Below are 23,721 nucleotides of genomic sequence, written 5' to 3' on the forward strand. Positions count from 1 at the left end.
AAGAATGCTGGGTGGGTTGGGAGGCATTAGAGCAGCAAGAATGGTCTGTCTCTTGTGTGTGTTCAGAGAGCCTATGTTCAGAGTGCCATTGTGGCACTACATAGGGCATGGTGGAGTCTGAACCAAGCAGATTCTGCAAGGGGCCCAAGCATGGTACTTATTCATGTTGGACAGCCCTTGCCTTAACTATGACCTGTCATGTACACCAGAGTTCTGGACCCAAACTAATAGTAAAGGCTTTCAACCAAACAAGCACATAGGCAGTGTGAATGACTGGAAGGAGTAAGCATGTGGACCAGAAGTGAGACATGGGAGCAAGATGGGGGATTCTAAGATATCCTCACTGAGCAACACATCTAGTCAGCCATAAGGCTCATAGCACTGACCCGAGTACCACTGACAGCTTGATGCAGCTGGAATAGTCCAGGCTATGGGGAGCATCAATGCTGTTTCAACCTACAACTTGCCACTTAGGCTTGGCGAAATGATGGGAACCATTGGTGTGGCTACCAGCCTCTGTGACATACTGTCAACTGACCAGAGCAAGTCTCTTCATGGTCATGGTTCTTCTCCTGGGGAAAGGGTTCCCAGTAAAAGGCAGAGAGTGGCAGTGTCTTAATGAGTTCCCATTGTTGTGACAGAAGATCTGATACAGACAAATTAAAGCAGGACAGGCTTATTTTGCCTATAATTTCAGGATTTTTCAGTACACGTAAGTTTTTATAAGAAAACCTTCTCACATACTGAGTGATTCCTTGGAAGTAGATGGAGGAGAGAATGAGAATGAGAACATATCGATGTACCTGGCATTCTCCTTTTAGGATATTTATTCTCTCAGGCTCCCAGAATGGGATGGTAATGTTCATCAACATTGAGTGAAGATCTATCCACACTGTTAATCCTCCTTGCAGTAACACAATGTAACCCAAGGAGTGCTTTCCTAATCTCCTAGCTACTTCTTAATCCACTCATGCTAATAATACTCAACATATCCATCACAAGTCCACCTTTATTAACCTGGAACCCAAATAGTTCTTCATAACCCTAAGATTCCACCTTTGCTCTTGTAGGTTTTTGTCCATCCATTTCCCAGAATTCCCCATGGCTGTAAACAATCGAAAAGTCTTCAAAATTTTAAGACTAAATTTTCTTATGCGATTCTAGGAAAACTCTTAGGCATGAGTCACTATGAAGTGAAAAACAACTCATATACACTAGAGGGAAAATGGCACAGATTATAGATTTCCACTCAATCAGAAAGGAAAATTCCCACCTTATGGTATTTTTACTTGCAGGCCACAGGACATTTACCTTTTTTTTTTTTTTTCAGTCGTGGGGCCTGAACTCTGGGCCTGGGCACTGTCCTCAGATCTTCAGCTCAAGGCTAGCAGTCTACCACTTGAACCACAGCTTCACTTCTGGCTTTTTCTGCTTATATAGTGCTGAGTAATCAAACCCAGGGCCTCATGCATGCAAAGCAAGCACTGTACCACTGAGCCACCTTCCCAGCCTCAGGCATTCTCCTTAACAGGCATTTCATATTCCTGACATGACCAATACCCTGAGGGCTCCACTACAGGTTAGATTTCATCCTCACAGCATCACACATCACCCTCTGAGGAGCAGCCTTTGGGGATTTCATCCAGGACACATGGACTCTTTTTTTGTTTGTTTGTTTGTTTTCTTGGAGATGGGGACAACACTTTTCTGCCTTGGTAGGCATTGATCCAGCTCCCAGTAATATGATAAGGTGGGATTACAAGCATGTGCCACTGCTGCCAAGCTCTCAAATTCTTCTCAAAACCACTACTTTCTAGGGTGTTTTTTGTTCAATTTAATTTATAAATTTATTTTTTATTTGTTGCAGTTTAAAAAACTTTATTATACTACACATTCTATTAGTAAATGCACCAGATTTCATTTTCTCAAATGGTGAATGGAGTGCAAGATGGTCATCGCATGTTTCTTCATTACGAAGCACAGGATCTGATTGAGGGATGGCTTTAGTGTATTCCTACTGAGTAACCACAGAAGTGTGGAAGCCTACCATTGTCCTGTCATCAGATGTCAGAGGAAGGTCCACTTTAGATTGGAAGTAAATGTTTCAAGATAGTTCTCTCTGCTCTTATCCACTTCTGCTGCTATAATAGTGTATCATGATGCTTATCAAGCAGGAAGAGAAAAGATATTGCAAAGGAAACTGCTTTTAAAGTCCACTTCTAGGCACACCGATTTTCATTCCATGGAGCCTGTCATCTTGCTTAAATCTGGGTCCTACAAGGTACCACCTACATGTATTTTTAAATGTTTGTCTACAAATGCTTTTTCCAGGGTGTTACAAGTTAACATTATGTGCAAAGTGCACATAATTGCTCTCATGAAATAGCCTCTATTAAACACCAAGAGTTGTGCATTAGTAACCTCTAATGCATTTCTTAGCCTTTTCTAGTTGACAATTGATAGTAACCACAACCATGGCATAGTGGGTCACACCTGTAAACCTAGGAAGTAGATTTGTGGTTTGAAGCCATCCTGGGCAAAAACTTTGTGGGACACCAACTCATCCATATCAAATGAGTGCCACTTTCAGCTTTTTCTGCTTATGTGGTTTGTGCTGAGGAATCGAATCTAGGGCCTCATGCATGCAAGTCAAGCACTTACCACTGAGCCACCTTCCCCACCGAGTTTAATTTATTTTTTAATTTCCAAAATAGCTCCAGAAGCCGGGCGCTGTGGGCTCACGCCTGTAATCCTAGCTACTCAGGAGGCTGAGATCTGAGGATCGCGGTTCAAAGCCAGCCCAGGCAGGAGAGACCGTGAGACTCCTATCTCCAATAAACCACCAGAAAACCGGAAGTGGCGCTGTAGCTCAAGTGGTAAGCATTCGCCTTGAGCTGAAGAACTGAGGGACAGTGCCCAGGCCCAGAGTTCAAGCCCCACGACCGACAAAAAAAAACAAAAAACAAAATAGCTCCAGAAGTGGAGCTATGGATCCAATGGCAGAATGCTACTCCTCAACCAAAAGAGCTCAGGGACACAGCTTATTAAGTAAAAAATAAAAAGTTTTCAGTTTCTTTAGAAACAGAGCAGAGTTTATAGAAAAATTAAATGCAATAAGTTGTTTTTCTGAAAGCAGACAGTCAAGATGAATTTGCTCCTTCTCCTCTGACTCCATCTCAGCTAAAATCTTGACTAAGACAATAAGGACTAACCTCTAACAAAAGTTTTATGCCCATGGTTCTGTAATGCTAGCTGCTGAGATCTGAGCACCATGGTTCAAACTCAGCCCAGGAAAGTCCATGAGGCTGGTACCTCCAATTAATCACCAAAATGCAGAAAGTGATGTTGTGACTCAAGTGGCAGAGCACTATCCTTGAACCAAATTGCTCAGGGACAGTGCCCAGCCCCGAGTTTCATCACTATGATCAGTAAATAAAACATAGAGAATATAGGGAATTATACAAAAAGCCAGATTCTACCAAATAAGTAAAGAAGAGATGAACTCCCTGTCCTGCTGCCCAGAAGCTAGAAACTGCAGTGTTCCCAGGCAGGATGCACATGTGCACACCTTTGATTGCATAGTTACAATAGCAGAGCATGAGGTATTCTAACTCCTGAAAAATGCCTTTGGCTTGGCCTTTAGCTGGTTGTTTTGCAGTTGGAATCTCCTAGACTTTTCTGCCTAGGCTGCTTTTGAACTGTTATTCTCCAGCTCTCAGCATGCTCACTAAATAAGATGACAGCATGATCCATCGTGGGATGACACATTGCTGAGGAACTTCTTTGAAACAATGGAGATGAAAATCCCCATAAACGATTGTAGTTTACTGTGCAATATTGAGTGTTGGTTAGTCTGTTCAGGCAGGTGTACAACAGCCATCAGCAGCTCTGAGCTCAGCACTTCTGGTGTTCAGCACTGAGCATTTTTTAATTGGGCTATCCCTTTATATTATTGCAAGTGTTCTTTATTTTATGTTCAAGAATCTTATAACAAACAAGACTTGAAAATAATGTTTTCTGTTTTCCATTCTGGTGTGGGTTGAGGAGGGAGGGAGAGGAAAGGATAGAGAAGGGAGGTGGCCTGAGAAGGCAGTGGGGACTGGCAGGGCATCGGGGCCTGAGCTGGTTCCCCAGTTCCTTCTGAATAAAGTGAGACTGCATTGTTGGACAGTCTGTAGGGACAGGACACACTAGTGGGAGTCCATAGTGGCTCTCTCCAGGACTGCAGTGTCCTGGTCCCTCCTGCCTGCTTTCAAGTGCCCTGGATGTGGCCCTCTCGTGGGCCCTGGTAGGTGAATGTCCTTAGGTCGCCCCGCTGGCTGGCTGTTCCCAGATTTGTCATGATTAGCAGCTGCCCCTCCTCACTCTGGTTCCAAGCCCAGCACTATCTGCCTCCTACCAGCACCTCCCCACTCATGCCTCATGCCTGCAAGGCAAGCATTCTTCCACTGCTGACTCATTATTTTTTCTTGTTCAAAACACCATTGCTAGGAGGGATGAGTGACAATGTTGTCAGACACCTTGTATTTATATAGTGTCTTGTAGAATGGGAACTTCTTTGTATAATTACCTAAAGATAACAATAACAATAACAACAATAATAATAAATGTTTAAAAAACACCATTGCTTCTGTCCTGCACTGATAGAAAAATATCGTAGTTCCCTTACCTGCACCTCTGATAAATGATTTTTTGTCAAGATTTCTGATTTACTAGAGACAGCTTACATTTGACCATTTATGTCAGTCACACCACACCGAGGTGACTCTCAGGTCAGTGAAGGAGCTCTGAGCCCAGCTTATCACCCCATCCAATTCTACTGACTTTAATCAAGTGCACTATTCCCTACCTGGTAACATTCCTAATGAACCTCATGATCATTTACAACATCCTTCTGGACTTCCTGGATATGAGAAGGCACTGGTCAGGTGAGTCCTAGGTCTGTGGGAGCAAAGTCTCCTGCTGAGCCCTGAATTCTGAGCTCTGGAAACTTGTTTGTTTGTTTGTTTGTTTGTCGGTCGTGGGGCTTGAACTCTGAGCCTGGGCGCTGTCCCTCAGTTCTTCAGCTCAAGTCGAGCGCTCTACCACTTGAGCTACAGTGCCACTTCTGGTTTTCTGGTGGTTTATTGGAGATAGGAGTCTCATGGTCTCTCCTGCCCGGGCGGGCTTTGAACCGAGATCCTCAGATCTCAGCCTCCTTAGTAGCTAGGATTACAGGCGTGAGCCACCAGCGACCGGCAGAAACTTGTTTGTTTAATGTAAGCCACTTTTGATTTATGAATTTTTCATTTTTCTATTTTTACAAAATAGAATTTTTGAAGCAAGTCTTGATTTATGAAGATAAGGTGGCATTTGCTATTGGTACAGAGAATAAATATAGTTAATGTAAACCTTCATCATAAAGGAAGGTAGTTATTTGTGGGAGCTCTGGTAAGAATGTTTTTCCAGTCCCAAGTCTTGAAATCTGAGCCTAGGCACTGTCCCTGAGCCTCTTTGTGCTCAAGGGTAGCACTCTACCACTTGAGCCACATTGAAACACTGGAGCCACTACACAGTTTTTTCTGATTAGCTTATTGTAGATAAGTGACTCCTACCCAGGTTGGCTTAAAACTGCAATCCCCAGATCTCAGCTTCATGAGTATCAATAATTACAGATGTGAGTAACTGGCACCCAGCTGGTAATTGAATATTTTTAAAAATTGTATATTCCCAGAGACAGTCATGATGGTTTATTGCTTGCTGTTTTGGAGGTCTGAACTCACATTAGAGATACTGAGAACTCAGTAGTCTGTGTAGGAAACCTATTATATTGGCATCTGTCACATGATAGCTTGCTATTATTAAAGTTTCATCTTTGTGTTAGAGATGCTGAGATATGAAGATTAAGGGTGAAAGCCAGGCTAGGCAGGAAATCTGTGATACTCCAGAAACTTGCCCCAAACAAATCCAGAAGTGGAGGTGTGGCTCCAGTGGCAGAGTGCCAAAAAAAAAAGAAGCTCAAAGACAACACAGGCCCTGAATTCAAGCGTCAGTATTCAATACTCAGGACTGGGGCACACACACACATACACGCACACACACACACACACACACACTGGTCACACACACACACACACACTGGTCATAGGTGGCTCCTGCCTGTAATCCTAACTCAGGATGTTGCAATCTGAGGATCGTGCTTCAAAGCCAGCCCCTGCAGGAAAGGCCGTGAGACTTTTGTCTCCAATAAACCACTCAGAAAACTGGAAATGGCAGTGTGGTTCAAGTGGTACAGCGTTAACCTTGAGCTAAAATTCTGAGGGACAGGGTCCAGGCCCAGAGTGTTTTTCCATGACCGACAAAAGAAAAGGAAAAAGAAAGAGCAAGAAATAAATAAAAAGAAAATGCAAAGATTTGGGGAAACAACAAAAACAACAACAAAACCCACAGGACTTCTATCTTGGGTAGAAAGCTGACCACCTAGGAAAACATACTAGTGAAATGTTGACCCTGACCACACACTAAGTCATGGATCTTGGAATAATAGCTGTTTCTAAGGAAAATAGGACCCTGCACAAAACCATGAACTACAGTGTAGTATATTCAGGAAGGATAATGTCAAGGAAACTGGGGTAGACAAGTGAAGACAGGAAGGGTAGATGAATGTAGCCATGATAGTCAATGTGAATGTGTGAAAATGGAACTAGACAAACTGAGGTGATGGGGGCTGGGGAAGGGATGACAAGAATGATAAAACGGGTGACATCTATCACATGCATTGTACTCATGATCTCAAGTATGGAAATTAAAACCCTTTGTACATCAACTTCATAAAATACTATTAGTAAATGTAATGATACATTGCACTCACAAACTGATATGTTGAATTGAAGTTCTTTGTACAATTACTTAAGTATTTCTATAATAATAAATTCCTTATTAAGCTGGGCATTGGTGTTTCATGCCTGTAATGGTAGCTACTCTGTATGTTGAGCTCTGATGTTTCCGGTCTCACATTCTTCCTCTCTGCTTTGACAGTATAATATCATCATTATTTATGATCGCCTACTTTAGAAATCTTTTTTTTTTTTTGGTCCTGGGGCTTGAACTCTGTGCTTAGGCACTGTCCTTGTGCTCTTCAGCTCAAGGTGAGCACTCTACCGCTTGAGCCACAGCACCACGTCCGGTTTTCTAGTGGTTTATTGGAGATCAAGAGTCTCACAGACTTTCCTGCCAGGGCTGGTTTGAACAGCGATTCTCAGATCTCAGTCTCCTGAGTAGCTAGGATTACAGGCATGAGCCACCGGTTCCTGGCTCACTGTAATAATCTTGAACACACATTTTACTCTGTGTTTTACAATGCGTAATAATATTCTCACATTGATAGCCTGTGAAGCTGCTGTGGGTTTGGTATTACTCTTGTAGTGTAAAATAACTATACTCATTACCTGCAAAGCCTTAGTCTCTGACAATGCTGAAAATTATTCCCCCCAGAACCATATTCATCTCTATACCTTGATATTCCTAAAGTCACAGGAATGATCTGAATTAATCAACCATTCATCACCTACTTATTAGCATGGAATGTCTGTTCATATGTACTCGCTATCATGAAAATTACTTTCACTACTTTTCATTTTTCTCTTTACCCCATTCTAACCCTATCACCCTGACTTTTCCTACATTAGTTCACCTCACCTATCCAAGCAGCCATTAACATACAGAAAACAGGTAAATACTAATTGTTTTTCAAGTCCTATCATTACAATACATGCATGGAACTTATTTCATTTTAGGTTTTATGTGAAGCAAGCCTAATTGTGACTCTCCTAATCATTATCTGAGAAGGGAGTCTGACAGAACAACCTAGCATGTGCACGCTCCCAGAGCACCCTCTAGCGGGAAGCGGCGCTCACTACACCCTGGGCCCCATGATACCCACGCGCTGAGCGCGCCCTCTGGAGGGAAGCAGCGCTCACTGCACCCAAGCTCTGAGCACCGCAGTAGTTTCAGCTCCAGCCCGTGGAATGGCCTGGCCCTGGAGACCTGGGCTGCTCTCAGGACAGTCCTTCTCCACTAAGAGTGATCCTTATCATCCCTTAATAAAAGGGCAAAGGAGAGGAGGAGGGTGCAGCGGAAGGAGGTGGCCAGGAGGGAGGTAGAAGCTGCGGGCACCGCGGTCCGGTGCGGGTGCGGTGGCCCAGCCCCTGCCTCCGATTTCATCTACGCAGCTTTTCCCATGACGGTTGAGATACCGAGTCGGGTATTTCTTGAAAGATTGTCCCCGAGCCGCTCTGCCTCTCCCTGCCTTTCCCTCAACGAAGGCGGCTTGACAATGTGTGGGTGTCCAGCACACTTGGGGGCCGTTCCATCTCCTGATGCTGTTCGCTGTCCCGCTTTGCTGCTAGGTGCTGCGGTCCGAACCCTGGTTCCCATGACCCACGAACGCCCCCGGAGCCGGTCCACACAGAGCCCCGGAAGGACCCAGTTCTCTGCCCGGCGGCTCCCCCAGCGGGTCCTATCGACCACACCCTGCACCGGCCACTGACAACCCTGACTAGGGGACCGATTCCGGACCCTGACCTCCGGCAATGCGGGGGGGGGGGGGGCGCGCGGAAGGAGGCAGGGCTGCGCATGTACAGTGGGGCTTACGGGGCAGTGGAGGATCCGCCACCTCCCACCAGATGTTTCCATAAGGCATGGCGTGCTGGACTCACCGGATCCAGCTCCTGGGATGGTGCCACCAAGGCCTTGGCCAGAGTTGTGCCTGCTGCTCAGCGCTTCTGATTCTCTACCACAAGTTTAGACCAGGATCCGTGCCCAGACATGAGCCAGCCACGTTCACGACCCCGCTACCCGGAGCCAGAGCCCCGAGGCCACCCTTCCCCGCGAGCACCAGGCCGGGCTCCGCCCCCCGTGCCGCCAGTGTGCAAGCGAGAGCACGATGGCGTGAGGCTTTATTCAGTACAGGTTCATGCAGCCTGCGTGAGCCGAGGCTTTTCAGCGAAACGGCTTCTCCTTGGGTCAGTAGATGTGGCTTGGTCGCACAGATTGGCTCACCAGGAATGCAAACCCAGATGTGAGGGAATGCAGGGCCCAATCACCATGGAGACCAGAACCTGCAGGCATTACCATTGAATGGAATCCCTGGGTTTCAGGAACTAGTGTTGAAGGAAATACACAAAAGCCCCACCGGGGCCTCAGTTTATGTATAGCCAGCTTGTTAGTCATGCAGCATTTATACCACCTACTGAAGTTTGGAAAAATTGTAAGGTAATTTTTAATGTGATTCTGTGTTTCTGAGAAAATCTAAGCTTTTGTGGTGGTGGTGGTGGTGGTGCAATATAACTTCCTGGTAGATTTAAGTTTGGGATATATAGGAAATAAAAATTAGGTTGCCTAGTGCCCGGTCAGATAGTACATGTCATTCTTACGCTGACAAATAGATTCGTTTGTGGACAGGAACATGAAAGGGTACATGTTAAAATATGTATTTTTCATTAATCTGCATGGATTATGTAGAACATCAAAGCTGTTTTTAAAAGAGAGTCGTGGATGTATTTGTGCTGTGCTTTCATTTCTTTGTAAATGAAGTAACGATTGATAATACACTTGTTGACCTTTTCACGCCTTCATATATATGTACACATATATAGAAATAGATGTCTGGTTTTTTGGTTTTCCAGTGTTTGGAAAGGAACTGATGGCAAAATTAATATTAAGTATACTTTGCCAGATAACCATGCAGACAGCAAGGTACAGAGAACAAAGAAAGGTTTATTTGTGGGGAAAGAGTGCCTGCAAGACTCCTTCTCCCAAGGGAGGAATGAGAAGAAGCACCGGTTATTTTTTGGGGTGACCTATATAACCTAGGAGGTGTAGGAGGTGCTAGAAGGTGCTAGGAGGTGGAGACCCTGGTGTCCACGTGTGGGCCAGGGGCTTCATCATGTCAGACTAGGATTTATGCCTCCTATCCACCTAGTAGATAAGGGTCCTGCAACTGCCCAAATCTGAAGGTCACCCTAAGGGTTTCTTGTTGCCTTATATGGTGGTATTGGTCCCAGAGAAGTGCCAACCCAAGGTAAAGGGGGTTGGAAGTTGATTATGTACTGCCTTTACTATGTGGGCCTAGTGTTGCTTAGGAAGGGAGTATGTTAAGCTATGGAGAAGGGAGGGAATGGACTAAAGCTATGGGAAGGGACTCATTTTGCTAACAGAAACTTAGATTATCTACTGATGAGCTATACCTCCACCTTAAAAACAATTATAATTGTAGACATCCCATACTTCAAGGTCAACTTAAAGCATGAGTGGCAAAGCCAAACACAAACATGTCAATTAAATAAAAACAGATTTTGGTTTGCTTTGTCATAAGTCATGAACTACTAAGTATTGTATCACTATATTTAGAAATTCTTTACTATCTTATTGGCACTTTAAATTTATCTAAGTAGTCATTGATTTTGAAAATCACAGCATGCTTAGTAGGGGTCAATTAATGGTCCTGTTGAGGAGGTCATGTTGAGGAAAGACCCACCGCCTTTTCAGTGTGCTCTTGCAGTTGGTCCTTGAGAGGGAGAAAAGGATTGTAGCTAGAGCCAGGAGAAGGCATGTAAGGCCCTTTCACAGTGAAAAGGAATGATACAAAAGCAAGGTGGGATTCGGATTTCTCTACCTGTCTGTCTTCTTGTGACCTGATGACAGAGTCTGGACTACCATGGATCCTTTGGCCTGTGTTTTATTGCAAAGGCAATGAGTGAAGAAAAGTTATGTGATTTGAAGTTAAGAGGGATTTGGGGTCAGCCTTACTCAGCCTTATGTACTATTGTTGATCAGGTGTGATGTAATGGCGGGCTGACTTTCTCTTTTTTTCGGGGGGGGGAGGCTGGTTGTGGGGACTGAACTCTGGGCCAAGCGCTGTCCCTCAGCTCTTCAGCTCAAGGCTAGCACTCTACCACTTGAGCCACAGCGCCACTTCCCTCTTTTTTCATTTTGCTTATGTGGTGCTGAGGAATGGAACCCAGGGCCTCAGGCATGCAAGGCAAGCGCTCTACCACTGAGCCATCTTCCCAGCCCTTATTTGTTCTATTTATTTCTCTCCTTCCTCATCAATCCCCAAACCATATTTGTGGCAGTATTTGTTGTATATATTTTGATATCCTATTATTAGGTGTATACAGTTTGTGAGTATGTTTAACATGTCATTAGTATGTCTTTATCTCAAACCTAGGCATCATGCATGCATTACTAATGCTGTGCATTCAACGATGGCATATCTTCAACTTATAGTGTAATTCTTTCTCTGTTGGAAATGTACTGTATTTTCTAGTAATTCCTTTCCAGAACATGTTAAATGTTTATGCAAGAAGAGATAAGGTTAGAGAGATTTTCCTTATCCTTACCTTTCTCTCCATCTGTATTCTCAAGAGATAAAATTTCACGAAATCATATGACAATAAATTAATTTGAAATCATATGTCATCACTATGTGAAGATCATTGCTATTATTTAGGCATATTAAATGTCAGTTATCAGCTAAATGAAGTGGCTTTTCATACCTCAATCTATAACCCATATTGCCCCCTCTTTCCCTTTATTTCCTCCATTTCCTATTCTCTGTGAAGTGTGAGGGGAGGTTGGCTAAGGGGGAGAGGGAATTGCTTATTTTCCTGGCTCTGCTACCTAGCTTGGTACCAATACCACTGCTTTGAATAATCTGTGGAGAGTGTCAGGCAGCCCAGAAGACAAATCAAATCTTGGACTGAGTTCTGTGGTTCCACCTCTGTGGAACTCTGTTGCATTCCTACAGTGCCCTGCCTTTTACCCCACCTTTGGACCGACAAGAATTCTCTGGCTTATTTCCTGTCAGACAACTGGAATTCCTAACCTGGGTAGTTGCAGAAAATGGACAGTAGGTGGCGAGCGCTCACCATAACATTGCCTAGAGAGGGAGAAGAACGTTGGTGATGGCTGGACTCTGGCATATCAGTGATTATCCTGGTACCATACCTTGGTTGCACCGTGTTCTGCCTGACTGAGGCACGCATGACAGTACTGATATCTGCCAGTTTTCACTCTTGCATGATATAATACTAATTCACCCTGAGGAAATCTGTAGTAGAGCTGCTACCTCAGTCATTTATATACTGTAGCTTCTCAGTTCCAAATGTACATTTTTGCTGTAAACATAATTAGTCTCTGAGCTGGGTGCTTATGGCTTAAGCCTATAATCCTAGGTACAGTGATGGCTTAGAGACATCGGAGTATCATGATTCAAAGCCACCATTGGCGGGAGACACCCATAAATGGTGCTGTGGCTCAAAACTGGTAGAAAACTAGTCGTATATAAATAAAACATTCTGTGATAGTGCCCCAAACGCTTAGGTGTAGCCACACAGTAAAGAAAGAGATAAAGACAGATTGTCCCTTGGAGGAATTAACAATGTGTCCTTTGTGAGGGTTAGCATCTGTTTGTAATTTTTACAGAATCATAAGTTAAAAGATTTACAAGCCGGGAGCTGGTGGCTCACGCCTGTAATCCTAGCTACTCAGGAGGCTGAGATCTGAGAATCGCAGTTCAAAGCCAGCCTGAGCAGGAGAGACCATGAGACTCCTATCTGCAGTAAACCACCAGAAAACCGGAAGTGGCGCTGTAGCTCAGGTGGTAGAGCGCTCGCCTTGAGCTGAAGAGCTGAGGGACAGCGCCCAGGCCCAGAGTTCAAGCCCCACGACCGACAAAAAAGAAAAAAAAATTACAATACAATAGTTTAGCTGGAGTTAAAATGGAGTATTGGCCTTCACCATTCAAAATAGAATTAACCAATCACATTCAAAACTCAAAGCAATATTTTGTCATTTTCTCTCCTGTTTAGTCACAGATTGCATTTTCGTTTCTATTTATAATTCCTTGACCCAAAACTCTTGTCTTTCTCATACAATACCTTAGAATCTTATAATTCAAACTTTGGTCTCATGGTGCCTGCAATGATTATTTTTAATCTCAATTCCTACACTGACCCACCCCCACCCTTCCTTGATTCATTCATTTCATGAGAGGAAACTGGAATTCACAACCATGGTATTTTCAGAAAGTGGACACTAGATGGAGTTTGCTCACCGTCGTTCTCTTGTTCTGGGCGAGGGCAGGGAAAGGAAGGAATACCCATCACACTTGGTGGGTAGTGAGAGCTTCTTGATTTTACTGGCACCATACAGTGCCACCTCATGTGATTCTGCCCGCCTTGTGGTCCTGCATTACACAGTACTAATCAGCCCTGAGGAAACCTTCAACAGACCTGAAACTGCAGTTGTTATAGATACATAGCACAGCTTTCCAGTTCCAAATCAAAGACAATTTCCCCTGTACAAAATGAGCCCCATTAGCCTTATGCAGCTGGCGCATCTCTGTAACCCACAGCTACTTAGAAGGCTGAGAGAAATGTAAAGGTCGTTTCCAAGCTGGCCTAACAGGGTAGTATTTAAGTCTACTGTGAGATTAAGGATTTCCCAGGAAACCACATGTGGAGCTGTTGCCCAAAAATGTATACTAGTAGCTGCCTTGGGGAAAAAATAAAATAGTGAAAATGTAAATATCAACACCCAGGCACTGAGCTCAATCCTCACATCCAAAAAAAAAAAGGTAAGGAAGAAAAGAAGAAATAAAGAATTCATTTCAATTTTTTGTTTTGTATGAATCATTTCCATGTGATATTTCTTGTATTTTTCAAGTCTATTAATATATTATGTATAGAACAGTACCGTAAGATTGCTTTCTTGCAGTGTTCTTATCTTACCCACTCATTAACTTAGGCCTTGGCCTTTGCAAAAGGTAGTTCTCTGAGAGGCTTCCTGCCTAGATTTCCTGATAACAGTCCTTCTTGGAATTCCAGTTTCTTCTAAAAGGTCCTAAGCAACACTGTAACTCGTTGCCATGACTACATTTACAAGACAAAAGTTACCTCAGTTACCTGTAGAACTCTGCCTCACTACTAGCAACACCCACCCTCTATCTTCCCTTCTGGGTGTGGGCGGGGCAAGCTGACTAAATGGCTCCTGTGTTTCCTGGGAGGCTATTTTTTTTTTGTGGGCGGGGAGGGTCCGGTCAGGGGACCTGAACTCTGGTCCTGGATGCTGTCCCTCAGCTCTTCAACTCAAGGCAAGCACTGTACCACTTGAGCCACAGCGCCACTCCCAGCTTTTTTCTTTTTGCTTATGTGGTGCTGCGGATTCCAACCGAGGGCCTCAGGTATGCAAGGCAAGAGCTCTACCAGTGAGCCGCCTTCCCAGCCCATGGGAAGCTATTTTTTTTTAAAGTGGCTCCCCAGTTATCTGTTATTATGGCATTGAGAGGCTGGGTTGTGAAAAGACGCGCAAGACTACAATTAGTACGTAAAGTCTAGCGCCAGTGGAAGCTTACATGTATGCTTTCTAGAGTGGCTGGAGCACCAGTACTGAAAAGAAGATTACAACCTGTCTGGAGAACTAGGACAATGATTACATGATTGGTGAGTAAATTTCCTTCCGATTCCATTTTCACCATGGTTTTTCACTCTAAGAATCCAATCTGTGGCCTTCTTAATCCTTTTTTTTTCCACCCCACCTCACACCCAATAGCAAGGTAAAATTCCCCTCTATTCTCTTTTCTCTGTCTTCTCTAGAATCACTTGCAATATAAGCCAATTGAAACGTATCCAACCGCGGATCTGGCTTTGAAGTGGCTATTGACTAGTGTGGTCCTAGACCATCGTGTCCAGAAGGATACATCGATGTGTTTTGAAAGATCCTAAACCAAATGTACTTGTGATCATGACCCAAAGCGTGAGGACAGGTACATTTCTGTCCTCCTAATTCCAGCTTTGGTCCTCACACGTCCGGTTGTTATAATACGTTCACAGTCGTGCCACTTACGGATATTACGTCTTGTGTCTTCTCTGCAATATCTTAAATGCTCAGAGAAGTTACACCTTCTGACAAAAGGACAGTATGTGTGTCACACACACGGGGACACACACACACTCTGTTTGCCCGGAGTGCTGTGTAGCTTACCATGTCCAGTTATAGTTTAGGTCTAGCATCCACGTAGGAGAGAAAACAGGTGCCGTTGGTTGGTCGGTCTGTCTGTCTCTCCGCCGGTCTGTCTTCCCCTGGCATCACCTGTTCTAGGTTCTTCTCCGCCGCCGCCGGCACCCCCCCCCTCTGCCCCCCCCCCCCCCCCGCCGCTCCTAGTCCATCAGTCCATCCATCTACTTCCCTGTAACTGACATAATCTTCTTCTTCTTCTTTGGGGAATGGATGAATAAACTTTTACCTTGTGGATATTGTACACACACCCTAAGGGGTGTGTGTGTGTGTGTGTGTGTGTGTGTGTGTGTGTGTGTGTGTGTGTGTGTGTGTGTGTGTGTGTGTGTGTTGACGGAATAGAGTGTTTACCATGCCTGACCCCCTGGCTCTGCCTCTCTACCCGTCTGCGATGCGATGTGTGTGCTGGGGCGCTTCTGCCCGCATATGTTCCCAGTGCGAACTCCAAAGAGAAGTACGCCCGCCGGGCCTGTGGGTTCTAACCATGCTTCACACCCCCCCCCCGGGAGATAGGATCGCCCCTCTGACCCCCCCACTCTGTTTGGGCCGGGGCCCCTCGTCTGTCTCTCCCTGTCTTTCCTCCTAGGGTTCCCTACCTGCCCTCCCCCCAGCCCCGCACACACACACACACACACACACACACACACACACAGAGTCACAGACACACACACACAGAGTCACAGACACACACACCCACACCCACTGTGCACCGCCACACTCGGGTCCAGGTCCTCCACCACAGGCATGTGAGTGAAGATGCCTCTACCCTCCAACACCTGTGTGTCGGGTTCAGATTCATCGCCTCATGCCCCGAATCCTGCTCCAGAGAGAGTGGCAGAGCCTATTAGAAAAGGCTAGCTGTTTTTTTTTTTTTTTTAAATTTTTTTTTTATTTTAAGGTAGTCCCATTTGTCGAGTCTCTCTCCAATTTGTTGTGACCCTGGGACTCTGTTCAGGAAGTTCCTTCCTGTGCCTATTAGTTCAAGTGTCTCTCCTACTCTGTCCTGCAGTAGTTTCAGAGATTCAGGTTTAATGTTAAGGTCTTTAATCCATTTTGAGTTGATGTTGGTGCATGGTGATAGGCTGGGGTCCACTTTTAGTTTTCTGCATGTGGCTGCCCAGTTTTCCCAGTACCAGCGGTTGAAGAGGCTGTGTTTCTTCCATTGTATGTCTTTGGCTCCTTTGTCGAATATCAGCTGGCTGTAGGCCTGTGGATTTATTTCTGGATCTTCTATTCTGTTCCATTGGTCTTCGGGTCTGTTTTTGTGCCAGTACCATGCTGTCTTTGTTATTATAGCTCTGTAGTAGAGTTTGAAGTTCGGCATGGATAGCCCTCCCATATTGTCTTTATCCCCTAGAATTGTTTTGGCTATTCTAGGTCTTTTGTTGTTCCATATGAATTTTTGGACTGTTTTCTGTATTTCAGTGATGTACGTCATTGGGATTTTAATAGGAATTGCGTTGAATTTGTATATTAGTTTTGGAAGTATTACCATCTTTACTATATTAAGTCGGCCTATCCAGGAGCATGGGAGGTCTTTCCATTTCCTAGTGTCTTCTGCAATTTCTTTCTTTAACTTTTTATAGTTCTCATTAAATAGTTCTTTTACATCTTTGGTTAGGTTAATTCCTAAATATTTTATTTTTCGGGAGGTTATTGTGAATGGGGTTGCTCCCTTTATTTCCCTCTCTTCCTGTACATTATCAGTGTATAGGAAGGCAACTGATTTTTGTGGGTTTATTTTGTATCCTGCTATTTTGACGAAGAGAGTTATGATTTCTAAGAGATTCGGGATGGACTTTTAGGGATCGTGGAGGGAGGTATAGTATCATGTCGTCTGCAAAAAGGGATAGTTTAACTTTTTCTTTCCCTATGCGGATCCCTTTAATGTCTTTTTCTTGCCTTATTGCCCTGGCTAAGGGTTCTAGGACTATATTGAAGAGGAGTGGAGACAGTGGGCATCCTTGCCTTGTTCCTGATTTTAGGAGAATTGGTTGTAGCTTTTCCCCATTAAGTATAATATTGGCTATTGGTCTGTCATAAATGGCTTTTATTGTTTTTAGAAATGTTCCTTCTATTCCTATTTTCTCCAGAGCTTTTAGCATGAATGAATGTTGAATTTTGTCAAAGGCCTTTTCTGCCCAGCCAGCGGCTCTCGTTTGGCTTTCCTGTCATTTAGTGATGGGTGAGTGGACTCACGCTTCCCATGGCGCTGTCACCGTGGGTTTCCAGACCTGTGTGCGTGACGTGTACCTACCCTCTCTGTGTTAGAAGAAACCTCTCTCTGGCCTTCCCCCTGCCCTTTCCCTGCCTGTGAAGGGGGGGGGGGGCGGGTGGGGGCGGGGGGAGGGAGCGTGTTGTGGGGCGGGCGGGCGGCGGACTTTCACAAGTGAGCGGGGTGCCTCCCGAGGGCTCGTCTCTTGCTGGAGCCGACCCATCTTTGGGAGTTTTTTGTTGTTGTTGTTGTTGTTGTTGTTGTTGTTGTTGTTGTTTCTTTCTGGTTTCCATCTGGGGGAAAAAGAAAACAAAACGTACAAACACCCCCCCCCCCCAAAAAAAAAAAAAAAAGACGGGCGGGCAGACGGTGGGACGAGCGCTCACTTGCCCTTTTCTGGCCATGTTGGGTGGGGGTGGGGGTCTTGCCACGGGCGGCGGAGGTCGTGCGGGTGGCCGGTTCGTTTTCTCTCGTGGTGCAGGCCTGCCGTCTTTGCCGCCCCTTCCTGCTTGGGACCGATCCCGGCTTCCCGGTTCTCGGGTTCGGGCCGCTCCGTTCGGGCGACTCCCGTCCTGGTTCCTGGTTTCACTTTGGTCGCGGTTGGCGGCGGCGGCGGCGGCTCGATCTCGGTCTAGGTCTCTGGTGGCTCTGGTGTCGTTCGTGAGGTCGCAGAGAGGACCCGGCTGCAGGTCCTGACCTAGGTTGTGCCTCTCGGTGCGTGGCGGTGGGGAGTGAGGCGATTCGTTTCCGTGTTCTGTGTCTCCGGAGCTCAGAGCCGGCCGGCGCGCGCCGATCCGGGGTACGGCGGCTCGGTGGAGTCGGTCGTTGGAAGGCGGTTGTCGTGCTCCCCCTGGCGTCCGCCTTGATATGACAGTCCCCTCGTTCTCAGCCGAGCGAGCGAGTGAAGGAGGAGGTCTGGCGGCAGCGAGCCGGGCGGAGGCCCGGCCTCTACCGGGTGCCGGGCGCGACTGTCGCCGTGGTGTCGCTGTGGCGCCGGGGCGGCTGTTCTGTCGGACTTTGCGCCCGCAGGCGAGCGCGGGGTGGGGCCGTGAGTCGCCGCTCTCTCTTCCGTGCCCGGTCTGTGCCGGGGGTGGCGGCTTGGTCGGGTCGACCAGTAGTTCTGTCTGGGCCCGACGCCTTGTCCTCCTCCCCTCCCGTAGTTCTGTCTGGGCCCGACGCCTTGTCCTCCTCCCCTCCCTGGACTCTGGTCTTTGAGGGCGAAAGAAGGAGAGTACGAGGGACGTCTCGGGAGTCGGGGGAAAGGGTCCCCGGGTGAGCCGCTAGGTGGTGGGGCCGGTCCCGGCCCGGACTCGGACCACCCCCCCTCCCCGGAGTCACCTCCGAGTGAGCGCTTGGCGCGTGCCGGGCGCGAGGGCCTGGGTCGCCGGCCCCGTGTGGTCTCCCTCCACGGCCCCGGAGGCCGGAGGACAGACCTCTGCGGCGGGAGGAGCCGTGGGCACGGCCGAGGCGAGCCTCGGGGCCGGGACCTACACCCCCCCCCCTCCCCGACATAGGATGGTCGTCGGAGTCACCTCCGAGTGAGCGCTTGGCGCGTGCCGGGCGCGAGGGCCTGGGTCGCCGGCCCCGTGTGGTCTCCCTCCATGGCCCCGGAGGCCAGAGGCCAGACCTCTGCGGCGGGAGGAGCCGTGGGCACGGCCGAGGCGAGCCTCGGGGCCGGGACCTACACCCCGCCCCTCCCCGACATAGGATGGTCGTCGGAGTCACCTCCGAGTGAGCGCTTGGCGCGTGCCGGGCGCGAGGGCCTGGGTCGCCGGCCCCGTGTGGCCTTCCTCCACGGCCTTCTCCACGGCCCCGGAGGCCGGAGGACAGACTTCTCCGGCGCGAGGAGCCGTGGGCACGGCCGAGGCGAGCCTCGGGGCCGGGACCTACCTACCTACCGTCTGCGGTGTGCGCGATGGCGGGGACTTGCCCGGTGGGCCCTGCGTAGGGGAAAAGTCGAGGCGGAGGGAGCACCTCGGGAGTCGGGGACCCGAGCCCGGGAGTCCCGCGTGTGTGCGTGCTGGCGGCAGGGCGCTCACCACCGACCCCGCGCGGTGTGGGTGTGGTGGCTGGGTGCCTCTCGGAGTGGGTGCCTCGCGTCTGCCGGGGGAAGGCTCCCCGTGCCGCTCGTGCCGTGAGCCCGTGCGCACCCGGGGTAGTGGGGCGGGTGCGTCCCCTGACCCCGCTCCCGCCCTCTCTCTTCGTCTGTCTTCGCCTTATGTGGTCGACCAGCTGTCCCTGAGAGTTCCGTGTCTGGCTCTGTTGGGGACATGTTGGGGACAGGTGTCCCCGATGTGGTTTCCGAGAGGTCCCTGTCGCCAGCGAGTTGTCGCCCCTGCGTGACCAGCTGGTTTTGGCGTGGTGACGTGAGGATTTTGTACCTGCAGGAGGGTGCTGGCATGCCGTGTCCCGGTGGCTGTCAGCGGGTCTTTTGGGGCTCTCTCGGATGCTGTGTGCCGGGCCTTTCCCGTCTCTTCCCGGTCCGGGTCCCCCTGCCCTTCCCCCCGCACCCCGGGCTCCCGCTGCCCTGAGCAGGCCTTGCCCCTGTGGTGGCTCGTGGGTGTGGTGGTGGTGGTGGTGGTGGTGGTGGTGGTTGTTGGTTGGTGGCTGAGTGAGTCCCGTCGTCCTTGATCTCTCCCCCGCTCCCGGTGCCGGATTCTGGCCCTTGCCTCGGCACGCCGAGGAGGAGAGTGGTTGGTTGCCTGGGGTGCATAGGTAGGCCCGCGCGGTGTGCTTCCCTCGCCGTGGCCGGCTTGAGGAGGAAAAGGCGGGGGGCGAGTCCTGCCTTGCCTTGCCTGTGCGTGTGCGGCATCCCCGTCCTGCCGTCGTGCTCGTCCGACCTCCGTGGCTTTTTTTTTTTTTTTTTTTTTTTTTTTCCCTATCGCCCCTAGCTCCAACTCCCCCGACCTGCCGCTTCCCGATGGCGGGCCTGGTCGGCCGCTGACCTGCGCTACTCCCGAGCGCTGTCCGTGGTTCTTTTTCTTTTTCTTTTTTTTCTCTCTAGCTTCTTTCGGCTCTGTGCCCGGCGGAGGTGTCCTGGTAATCCCGAGCGCCAGGGACGCTGAAGCCCGTGGTATTTTTTTTATTTTTTTATTTTTTTATTTTTTATTTTTTTTTTTTTCCTTTTACCTCGCTCGTTACTCACGAAAGGTTGTCTGTCCTGGCTACGCTTTTATCCCAGGCTGTTGGCCCTCTCGGGAGCCGAGCTTCCTGGGCCCCACCGCCTCCCGAGTGCCGTGTGGCTGTCTTCTCCGCCCCCTCGGTGTGATTGATGTGGTGACGTTGCGATCTCCTTCGGGCCCGGGCCTAAGCTGCGCCAGGCGAGGGACGGACATTCATGGCGAATGGGACCGCTCTTCTCGTTCTGCCCGTGGGCCCCTGCCCTCACCGTCCCACCGTGCCGGCGCCGGTGGTGTGCGGGGAGGCAGGGGTGCGGCAACCGGGTCCGGCTGCGCTCTCCCTGCCCTCGCCGTGAGGTCGGGGACTTGTACACGCTGGAGGAGGGGGGGCGCCCCTGATCTTGCTCCTCTCTTCCCGTGACTCGTTATCGGCACGGGGGTCGGCTCTCTCCGCGGAGAGGGAGGGTCGGTGCTCCGTGCTTGCCCGTGCTGTGTGGTGTGAAAAGCCGCGCCTCGCGCTCTGCCCTCTTGCGGTGCTCCCGGAACGCTCCCGGTCGGTTCTCTCAGGTGCCTGAGGCTGAGTGGTGGTGTCGTTCCCGATCCCGGCGTTGTCCGTTGCCTTGTGCCAGCCTGCTGCCCGTGGTGTGTCCCGGCCGTCCTTGGGTTTGTGGGGCTTGTGCGAGTGAGAAAAAAGTTATCGCAGAGATTGACGTCTCTGCTGGGGGGGGTCGAGGCGGTTCCCCAGAGGAGGAGCGCTCTTCCCTTGTTGCGCCGGGCGGGTGGCTTCCCCGCATGAGCTGCCGGCCCTGGTCCTGGCTTGTCTTCCCTGCCGTGTCACCTGGCTCTTGTTGCACCGGGGGACCTGAGATGTTGCAGTGGGAGGCGAGCCGGGCCTGTGCGGGCTTCCCCGCCCGTGTGCGCGACTTTGCTCTGGCCCCGCACGGCAAGGCCGACCGACCAGGGTTGGTGTTGCTGCTGCCGCAGACCCCCCCCGCCCCACCCCTCCCTGCCACCCGTGGTGGGAAGGATGGACGCCTTTGATGTGTGCTGGTCCCGGCGGGGTTCCCGTCGGGGTTGGGTGCGGGCCACCCTCAGAGTGAGGAGAGGTTCTCTAGCGATCCTCGTTCGGGAGGCGGCGTTCGCTGCCGGGTTGGCGGGGGCCCGCCCCCGATGGGCTCCCGCGGCCCTGCCGCTCCCTGTCCCGCTTTTGAGCGTTAGTGGCTGCCCGCGTTGGTAACTGCGTGCCCGCGCCTCCCCCCTCCGAGCTGGGGGAGGGTCCCGCGGGGCCTCTCCCGGGCCGTCGTCTGGTGTGGTGAGTGGAGGACGTTCCCGATCCGTCCCCGCCCCTGCCTCGCGCGCGGTGTGTCGAGTGGCGGAGCCTGGAGCCTGTGCTGGGTCGCGATGCGAGGGCGTGTGGTGTGTGGCTTCCCGGCCTCGTGCTTGGGGTGCCGTGGGGTTTTTGGGGGGTCCCGTCCCCCTCCCCCTCCGGCCCCTGGCGACGCTGTTCCCGAGCGTCTGTGTGGGCCGCCGCCCGTTGGCGACGACGGCGCCGTGCCGGGCGCCGGGCCCCGCGGTGTTCCGGGGCCGCCGTGCCCGTGGTGGTGTGCCGCTCGGGGGGGTTCTGGCCCTCCGGAGCCGAGGATCCCGGTGTGTGTGGGCCCTTGCTCACGCGGCCGAAAAAGAGGCGGTCGATGATGGGTGCCGTGTCCGGCGGTGTGGATGGGTGCGGTGGGGCCCTGCTGGCGCGGGTGGCTCCGCGGGCGCTCGCGGGGTCTTTGAGGCGTGTGCGAGCTGCCTTTTCCCTCTCGGGCCTCTTTTGGGGGGGCCCGCCGCTGCCGCGGTGGGGGTTTCCGGTCCGCTGGTCGGCCGGCTCGGTGTCCCAGGCGTTGCGCGGGACCGCCCAGGAGTTGGGGGTGGTGAGATCCCGCGTTCGTTTCCCTGGCGTGCCGGCTGTGCCCGGAAAGGTCTCACCTCCCCGCTGGTTTGCGGCTGCGCCACCCGCCCGTGGGGGGGGTGGCCGCTCGCTCGCTCGCTCGCCTCTCACCCCGGTGACCCGACCCGATGACCCTCCCCGCTGCTCTTATTGGGCTTCCGGCATGCCCTCCTCACCCGCATCAGCCTTCCGCGATCCTCACCGGTTTGGCCTTGGTGGCCGGCCACCGGCGGACGGTCGAGTTGGGCGTGTGTGGTGTGTTCTCTTGGTGGGGGGGGGGACGGCGCTCGGCTCGTGAGGCTGCCCTCCCGGTGTGGGGGAGGCACGTCGTCGCGGCGGCGGTGGCTTTTGAAGGGTCTTCCCGGATCGGTTTTGCTCACGACGCGAGGGCTCCTGCCAGCGGGACCGCCGGTACGCCACGGGGGCGGTGGCGGTGAGATTCCCGCGTGCGTCCCTCGCTCGGGAGTTGGCCGTCCGGGGGCCCGAAGCCGGCGTGACGTGTCTCCTCCCGCTGGGCGCCGCCTCGCGTGCCTGCGCGATGTCGTCCCGGGTTCCCGCGCCTCCCTCCTGCTCGCCGTGCCAGAGGCTTGCCCGCATCGTCTCCTCCGTCTCGAGCCGTGTGGCTTCGTCCCCCGCCCCGGTCCCGGATCCGGGGCGTTGTGCTCTCCCGGCGTGTCGCCGCCGCGTGCCCGTCGCGACCCCGGTTCCCGTGCCTGGCCCCGTCCGCTCTGTGCCGGCGGTGTCCGCGCGTGAGCGTGCTCGCGTGCGTTGGGTTTGGTGTCGCCCGCCTCCCGGGGTCCCTGCCGCCGCCTCCGGCCGCCGCCGTTGGCCGGTGTGACTTGTCGCCGACGGGTCGTCGCCGCAGACCCCCGACCCCTTGCCGGCACCGCCGGTCCGCGGTGGCGCGGGTCGTTGTGCGCTCGGCCCCCGCGTCCGTGCGAGCGAGTGAATTCGGGCCGGCTTCTGAGGGAGGCGGAGAAAAACCCCGTGGCCGTGTGGCGTGCGTTGCGTTGTGCGCGTCACCCTCGGCTTTCTGGCCGCTCGGGTGTGTGCCACGCGCGACCCGGCCGGCTGGCCGGCTGGACCGTGGACGTCGGCGCGCCGCCTCCGGGCGGGGAAGGGGCCTGGCTCTCCTCCCCGTCCGTGTGTGCGCGCCACCGCTCCCGTGCCCGCCGGGCCGGCAGGCGGGGTGTCGGTGATGCGGTGCCCTCGCGCTTTGGGTGCGGTGTGGTGCCCTTCCCCCCCCCCGGCCACGGGTTCCCCTACCCTCTCCGTGCTCTTCCTCTCTCTGCTCGTCACCGCGCGGTGGCCTGCTTGCGCCCGTGTGCCCGCGCCGCCGTCCCGGATGGTGGCGGTTGGGTCGCGTCGGCGGCCGGCTTGGCCCGCCGGTGTCGGTC

At 51.2% G+C, this 23,721-nt stretch overlaps 1 long non-coding RNA gene across 1 annotated transcript in view; it reads right to left on the reverse strand.

The window, feature by feature from the left end:
• LOC138821888 (uncharacterized) overlaps positions 1-8,986 on the reverse strand; it is a 64,069-nt gene extending 55,083 nt beyond the window's left edge. The window contains exon 1 of the long non-coding RNA XR_011370251.1: positions 8,697-8,986. This is a non-coding gene — a long non-coding RNA (uncharacterized lncRNA). The remainder of the gene's footprint in view (positions 1-8,696) is intronic.
• Positions 8,987-23,721: the final 14,735 nt, after the last annotated feature.

This window comes from Dipodomys merriami, unplaced genomic scaffold (genome assembly GCF_024711535.1).
Source record: "Dipodomys merriami isolate MVZ:Mamm:240054 unplaced genomic scaffold, mDipMer1.0.p SCAF_951, whole genome shotgun sequence".
Lineage (NCBI taxonomy): Eukaryota > Metazoa > Chordata > Mammalia > Rodentia > Heteromyidae > Dipodomys > Dipodomys merriami.